The following is an 8,734-nucleotide window of genomic DNA, read 5'->3' as shown; positions in this document are numbered from 1 at the left end:
GAGGAGAGGAGAGGAGAGGAGAGGAGAGGAGAGGAGAGGAGAGGAGAGGAGAGGAGAGGACCACCAAACGGTTATATAGTGTTTACATAGACAGTAGCTAATCTGATCTTAAGACATTGAAAGGATTTGTTTGTGTTTAAGATGTGTGTTAGACAGAAAAAGGAATTGCTTCTTGCTGATATCAATCTGTGAATCTCTGACTCATGTTTTCATCAGTAGTTCTTTCTGGCTGAGTCAAAAGAGAGTCTTCCTGTGATATCTACTCAAATCTCTACAACTCTAATTCACTCTGTCTAATGTTGGAAGTTCAACTACAGCATCTTTACTCCCTAGATAATCTACAGAAGGYGATAGACATAGACCAGACGCTTGAAAAAACTCTTCCATCCCTTAGAAATTGAACTCTTCCATTAACAGTAAAGATGCACAAATCCCAATCCAAACTGCATCTTCACAGAATCACAGAATCACAGGATGGTTAAAGTTGGAAGGGACCTATAGAGATCATTTAGACCAACCCATCCCCGTTCAAGCAGGGACACCTAGAGCACATGGCACTTAGGGGTTGTGTCTAGGCAGGTTTGGAAGACCTCCAGAGAAGGAGACTCCACAACCTCCCTGAGCAGCCTGTTCCAGGGCTCTGTCACCCTCACAGTAAAGAAGTTCCTCCTCACATGGAGATGGAACTGCCTGTATTTCAACTTACACCCATTGCCCCTTGTCCTATTACTGGCCACCACTGAGGAGAGTTTGGCTACTTTCACCCTTCAGGTATTTATACAAATTTATCAAATCCTATCTCAGTCTTCTCTTCTCCAGGTTAAACAGGCCCAACTTAGTCTCTCCTTGCATGAGATGCTTCACTCCCTTAATCATCTTTGTTGCGCTCTGCTGGACCCTCTCTAGAAGCTCCATGTCACTTGTACTGGGGAGCCCAGAACTGAACACAGYACTCCAGGTGCGGCCTCACCAGAGCTGAGKAGAGGGGCAGAATCACCTCCCTTGGCCTGCTGGCAACATCCTCCTGATGCAGGCCAGGATCCCATTGGCCTTCTTGGCCACAAAGGCACTGCTGGCTCATGGTTAACTTGTTGTCAACCAGGACTCCCAGGTACCTCTCTGCAGAGCTGCTTTCCAGCAGATCAACCCTTGTTCTGTACTGATGCCTGGGGTTATTCCTCCCCAAATGCAGGACCCTTCACTTGTCCTTCAGCTTATTGAATTGAATGCTGTGGAAGATGCTGTTACCCTGATATGTTCACTAGGCCACACACTTGCAAGGACTTCTCAGATGACCTGAATCCTTTCATCATTGTTTTGTTAAGCTCCATATTATTAAGAAGCTCTTGACATGTTAAGAGTTGCTTCATCCGGAACTTGAGAATCTGACYTATCTCTTTCCTGGCTTGTGAAAGAAAATCATGAGCAACTAGTGACACTCTAAACCCATGCCTTGGTTAAAAGGAAATAATTTCCTTCTTCCTTCAAACACTTTGCAGTCCATTGAACACTGAAGAAACTTGTCCTGGATTTATTAGTGTCAAGCCCACAGTTCCTGAGAAAGCTCACAGAGAACTCACAGAAAGTCCAACTTCAAACACCTCTAATGACAGCATTAATGGAGACACAGCCTTGTCTGGATGTAGGTCAGAACACGGAATTGAGTAAACTATGTTAATGATATTAACTAAAGAAATTCTTCTGTCAGCAGAGAGAAAGGGTTTTATTTCATGCCAGCCAGAGCGTCTGATATTGTCAAATGTAAAACACCTTTCATGTGAGAAGCATGGTCAGGATCAACAATGATATATTAAAAGGACTTTGTATTTTACTGACAGTGTATCTGCTGAGTTGAGACAAGAACTATATTTGCATTTCTATCCTACTTGTGGTAARCATACCACGATCATCAGTTCTTTCTTTGGTTCTTAGCTGCTGCAAGGTGAAATGGTCATATAGCAAGGCCTTTAGACTTAGCAATATGCAAAAAACAAGCTGTTCCTATTTCTAGTTCCATATGATCTAACAACCATCATCAAATGGTCCTCTGCAGTTTATTTCAGCAGTGTATTTTACATGAGGAACATATGTCATTATTTCATTGTTTCCCCAGGAAAAGAAGGGAGGAGTGAAGTCCTGTCTTTTGAYGTCTGTAAGTTTTTTCTGCAGGTTGAAATCAGATATAGTAAGGCAAATTAAATACTCTTGTAGTTGGAAAAGAAAGGATGTGATRTCTGGGGTGGGATCTATCTGGAATATATCAGACTACTCATTCACTCCCTCAGAACAAATAGGATTGTATTTTGAAGTCTGATACCTCCACTTGCTGCAATCCTCAGCAGAGTCTCAGTTCATGACACTGGTTCATGTCCTCCTTGTCCTACCTGAGGTCTTCTCACAATTGTACCTACGGCATATGGATAATGTTTCCATTGCCCTTTTGAAGGTCATACCACAGAGGGAATCCAACACCYCTGCTCACGCAGGGTCACCTAGAGCACGGGGCACAGGGCTGTGTCCAAGTGGGTTTTAAAGATCTCCAAAGAAGGAGACTCCACAACCCACCTGGGCAGCCTGTTCCAGTGCTCTGTCATCCTCACTGTCAAGAAGTGTTTTCTTAAGTGGAAGAGTGTTTTCTTTCCTATGGAAAGTCCCATCACAAAGACACTAAACTCCCATTGAGACAGAACAAGGCTATCCCTTTCCTTTACTCCTTTGAAAGCCTTGGATTGTTTTCTACATTCCCATAATTTCTGTGGCATATATTTTCTCACTATATTTTTCACAAATTGGATACTTGGCTGTCATTTTCCTTCTCTTCTTAGTCAGGAAATCTCTATAGAATCATTTCTCTTAACAGCAGTCTGTCTTGCTAGAATCAAAAACCTTTGGGGCTGGTGCACTTTTTACTGGCATCATATATTGCAAGTTTTCCTCCCGGACTTTCTTTTTTTTCATGGAACCTAAACATCCACTTTCGTATGTACACAAAGTTATCTAGTTTATAGGGGAAATTTTTATTAAGACACTATAGCACTAACCCAAGTTTTCCAGGTTGGCTGTGGAATCTCCATCACTACCAAAATGTGTCTACAAGGGAATGTTACACAAATAATTTTTAAGAATGAGCTTAAGAATCACTATGATAGAACAAGTCAAGATCAGTCATTTTTCATGATCATATAAAGCACAAAGAAAAATCTCAGTGGGTCTCAGATCTATGAAATAACTATTGCACCATCCAGCCACAGGAGCTGGCAGGAAAAAGTCTCAAGTTTAGCTGCCCACCCAGGCTTTCTTCTAGGACAATTTGCAATTATTTACCTACACCATCTGTGAAGGAAAGATGAGAGACAAATATGAAAACATTTTTTTCCATGAAGGCATCATTATTTTAGGCAAAAGGTCTTTTTTTTTTTAATCTCTTATGATATTAAAAGATATCATCAATAACAGTTATATGAAAGGAAGTAAAAARGAATATCCACTCTTCATTTTAATGGCCTTCCCGATGTTGACAGTTTCCCCCTCCTCATTGAGGACAGTTTTGCTTTAGTATCCATACTGCACATGGAGCAGCAGTTTGTCTTGCTGAGGATTTGTCTAATGCATTGGACTAAGGCTAAGTTTACATCTTCTCCAATTATAAGAGGGACGTTAAGTTCAGTTAATGCGACATATAAATTTAAAAGGAATTCTGGGGAAATCATAATTAGGTGCAGAGAAATTGCACGAGTTTAATGACTGAGATTTAAGTTCAGTTTTCAGGATTATAAATTGAGAGTCCTTATCTGGCTCATCTTCTTTTTTTTTTTTTCCTGAATTAATTGGAAATTTATTTCCAAGCAATTAAGAAAGACTCTTTTCAATCCCTAAAGTGTTTGTGAACTATATACTGATGTTCTCTACCTCACTTTCAAAACTCAATATTGCTAATTTCTATGAGTCCTTTCTGATAACATGATAATGCCTGTGTGTATTTTTATATAAAAAAGAGCAATCTATTGCTCAGGTTGGCTATTCTGCAGAAAATTAWGTTTTTCAGGACTTAGAACTGTAGCATTTTGTAAATCCTGATAGCTTAGAAAGATAGTCAACCACAAAACCTCACAGAAAGAGCAAAACTAAGAAGCTGTACTATTCTGAAAATGTCCATAAAAATAGTTTGGTGCAATTCCCTGTTGTGGTGCTTTTTGGATTCAAACTTCCATGATCTCCTCACTTCCAAATAGTTGGGGTCAGAGTCATTTCATTTCACTCCAGCCATAGGCAAATTATGCATCTATCCTAAACCAGTTGTCTTCTCTCCGCAGTGAAGGGTGACATATCCAAATAGATGGAAATGTTTGTTTCCCATCAAGTTGGGCTCTCTGCATTCATATACTGCTGGTCAGTGAATGATACTGCACAGCAAACTGGTTGGGCACTAAGATGCATTATTCAAGGACTTGGGACATGCATATGGTCAGTTCAGCTCTTTGTGCACTATCCAGTTTTCTCTTTCTCAAAGCTCTGCAACTCTGTGCTGTGTATTAAAAGACGAGAGACAGTACATTAGTTTACTGTTTCTACTGTTCAAAAGTGCAGCTCTAATCAACCATAAGACATCCCTTTGCCTAAATGCTCAGACCTCTCAGGAAGCAGTTTCAACAAGTAAATGCTGCCTTCACCATTATTTTATAGAGTATGATTTCAAAGTAGGGCATCCACCTACTCTCCAGTCTTACTTCTTTAAGCTCAGCACCCAAATAACACCTTCCATCTGCCATCACTTTCCAAGAAACACCATTCAGCAGCACCTCCTGGAAAATGTGCCTTGGAAAATAAAGCTGGAAGCAACCCTTTGGTCGGAAAGCTTTCAGCTGGCCACAACCCAGAGACTCTTAGTTCTGAGACAATGTGGGATTAGAAGTTCTTAAGGCAATTGACTGCCTAACAGATGTCAACAGAATCATACTCTAATCCACGCTCTTCTCAGAGCTGAGCTGGTATCTCTGTGGGATTTGAGATCTGTTTAAACTAAAAAAGAAGAGGGTGAGAAAAATACTGACTTTTTAAACGTATAGCTTCAAATATGGCACAACAAAAGAAAGGAAAACATTCTATTTTAAACTAATGAACTGAACGTCCTAGAGGATTAGTGGCAGGGAATACATTTCACATTTCTGTGACCAGTTCTGCTGTGAAATTACAAGCTGATCTTAATGCTAGACTAAATGGATAGGTGTTTATATCTGCAGTCTCTCTGACTGGCAACTCAACTAAAGTAAAGCTAAAGAAAATTCTCCTGAGGCTATTTTAAAGGAAAAATTGAATGTTCAATGAAATGGTCATGTAAGTGTCTCCTGTGGAATTTTCAGCTCAGAAAAATAAATAACTCAGATGCTCCATAACCCAAGCTGTTGTAGGTTTTCAGGCTCAGATGAAACTTAGATTTTTGGCTATGACATGCTTCATGCTGTCACCTTTCTTCATTATAAACTGTGTTTTATGGATGAAACTAAAGTGCACCAAAGCATGACAGAATCCAAATATTTTCAAGTTTTCATCAAAAGCTCAAAATCTGGCATAGGAAAAGCTGTATTTTTTAACATACTTATATTTTTGTTGAGTGAGAGGTAGGGATTTTTACAACTAAAGAGTGCCAACAGAGATGTCAAACATGGAGCATGTTATGAGATCTGGACTTCCTCACAGATGTTATTGCATCAATGTACACATGGTCACACACTGAAGAAGTTAACTTTGACTTCATTATATGCAGTATTTGAATAAATAAATGTATTCAGTGTCATGGTGATGAACTTACCTTTCCGCCTGGAATGCAACATAGGATAAATGTGGAGTGAATAGCTAATTCCTCCTGCCTCTTGAGGCAGCACAGTGTCAAACTGTAGGTTTAGTGCATCATGTCTTTGATTCTTTAATAAGTTAAGGGACCAAGGTTAAGGGAACAAATCATAAATGAACACGATTATCATGTGTGTTATCAGCCTCCCACTCCGTATGCTCCTGTGAAGAAGGCCTCGCCCCTAGTGCTTTATTCCTGCCTTCAGCTCGATTAGCCGTATCTTTCTGAGGCCAAGGTGCTTTGTGCAAACATGCATTCTTTCCATTATTGCCTTTTAAATAGAGAGCTTTCTCAGTATTTCCTAAAGAATCAGCAACTTGAGAATCTATACATTGATAACAGCTTCTTAAGCTTCTGTCAGGTTTTCCTTTATAGAAGCAGGCTTTAGTAGTTTGCCATCACAGCTATTTTTAAAGAACTCTGGATAGACATCTGACATCTCAGTTGCAGAGGGCAAGAAATGAGACTTTTCATCTTCAGCCCACATTGGTCTCAGTTTTTCTAGATGCTTTCTTCTTTTATTTTAAAATCACAGATAGRTTAAACTTTAACTCGATATTCTTCTGTGTTCTTTATTTTTTTTAACTTTACTTATTCAGATGATAAGTCTTCCCACTTAATTAGGTGCAATCTATAACAGTGGATCTAATACTAAGTATGAGTTTCAGTGATGGATCACTGCATCATCATACATTGTCTTGAAATATGGCTAGAAATAAGCTCTTGGGTAAAAATATACTCCCAATCCAGCAAGATTTCCTATTTGGTTATAAGGTAAGAAACCACAGATGGATTTGCAAAGAAGAGCACAAGACAGTAATTACAGCTACTGTTGAAGCAGTCTTTTAAGAACCTCTTTAAATACAAGGTAACAAAATTCTATTTTTCTTTTATTTAGCAGGGAATTTCTTCTATCACTGATAAAAAATTATAGGCTTCATCAGGCAGATCATCAACTGATGTAAATTAGTGTAATTCCATGGATATTAGTAAAATTTGCCAACTCACACCTTCCAAAAATCTGCATCTATATTTTGCTAAGGATTTTCCGCTACAATATCTTGCCAAAGTCTGAAATTTTTTGGTTTTTCCTAATATATTATCATGTACAAGCAGCAAAAATATATCAAGTTATTTCAGGAAACATATATGAGAGTCTAACGTGTAGTCACATACTCACGGATAACTACAGGAACCCCGAGGGTAAAGTGTGTTTAGCTCTTCATTACTGTGTCCTCCAAGATATGACTAACACATATGTGTGGATACTACTGCTCTTTAGAGAAGGTAAAACAGATTCATTCATTCCTTTGAAAAAGATGGTTTAATGAGTACAACTGAGGTTAGGTTCTATGAACATGTTCCACTTTGCAGCAAAATGACTGAGGAGAGTTTACAGTGAACTTCCACACATTAGCTGAGAGGATGTGATAAACATTTGAGATTCACCTACTTCAGCAGCTAAAACAGATGTTCAAAAATAAAATAAAAGTGATCACAGTGTATTTAGGAAAAGCATAATGACGACACCTACTGAATGAACAAACGTATATAAAGGACAACACCTATGTGCCATGCAAAAGCAAATGTGAAGGCATACCTGATTTTTAGATAATATAAAGAGGAAAAGCACCTGAGGAGGTGAAGTAGATTGGTATGCCATTCTCTTGCAAAAAGAACTTACTTATTTTCATTGAAAAAATCCCTAGTGAATCACAGTTTAACTTTCCTTCTAGAAAACTTTGCTAAAAAATAGTTCCAGTGGAAGTCAGCTTGTACCGCCTGCAGTACACTTTATAATGAAAGTTAGGCAATTTCCTAAAAGCCAAATCCAAAGTCTGAAGTCTTCTAAATTGAAGAGCTCAGGGATTCAGCCAAAGAGTTGGCAATCTATTCCCTGCTTCTCATATCACCAGATGAAACCTCTCACTGCATTGCACCAAGTTCAGAGTAGGATCTTTTTCTTTTTCTTTTTTTTTTTTTTAATAAAGCAGATCCCAGTTTTTAATTCTCATTAAATTATGTCAAAACTCTTTGAGCATTACCTATAGTTCTCAATATTAGGACAACCAACATTCTTTCTTGGTTTATTGTTGATTATAATGACAACTTCATAGTATAGTAAGTATGGGCAAACGGCATTTTACCTCTATTATATACAATTTTGCTATGCAGAACTTAGCACATGGCATTTCATAACGTATCAGTGTGTTGGGAGTTTCTTTGGAGAGGCTGTTGGAATGAATCTTGGAGCTTGAGTCAGATACCTATTCAAAGATGTCAAGTGTTTGCAGTGTTTGAAACACCCACAGGTATGTGAGACATTTTCCTGGGGATGGCAGGCATTATGCAGAGTCTGTGGGATGCCTATGCATACCTGTAGCAGCAGCTGGAAATGAAATAGAATTGCATCTGAAACAGCATTTGAAGCAGCATTAACAAACACAGTCCAGATATTCTGGACCAACAGCTGGAGACCAGGCAAGACATCCTACTGCACCTGAGGTGGCAATAGATGGTCATATTTTGATGACTGAACACAGRTTGAATACCGATGACCAATAATTATACTAAGAACCCAAATATTAAAGAGTGGAATATAAACCCATTTGTCTTTATTTAGGTCCCAATATCATCTGCTATGTTTAAAAAGATGAATTGTGGAAACATGATGTCAACTGGGTCAAATCAGACATAATATGCAAGGTTTTAGTCTCCAAATTTAGCTTAGCCAACTATAGTTTAGCATATTTTTTGCAATGAATTAGATCTACAAAGATCTAAGTTAGAGCTACAAAGATGATTAAGGGAGTGGGACATCTCTCGTATGAGGAGAGACTGAGTGAGTTGGGCCTGTTCAGCTTGGAGAAGAGAAGGCTGAGA

The sequence above is a fragment of the Nothoprocta perdicaria genome, unplaced genomic scaffold (genome assembly GCF_003342845.1).
Source record: "Nothoprocta perdicaria isolate Ctin4 unplaced genomic scaffold, notPer1 scaffold_233, whole genome shotgun sequence".
In the NCBI taxonomy this organism is placed as follows: Eukaryota; Metazoa; Chordata; class Aves; order Tinamiformes; family Tinamidae; genus Nothoprocta; species Nothoprocta perdicaria.
This window is presented reverse-complemented; position numbering follows the sequence as displayed.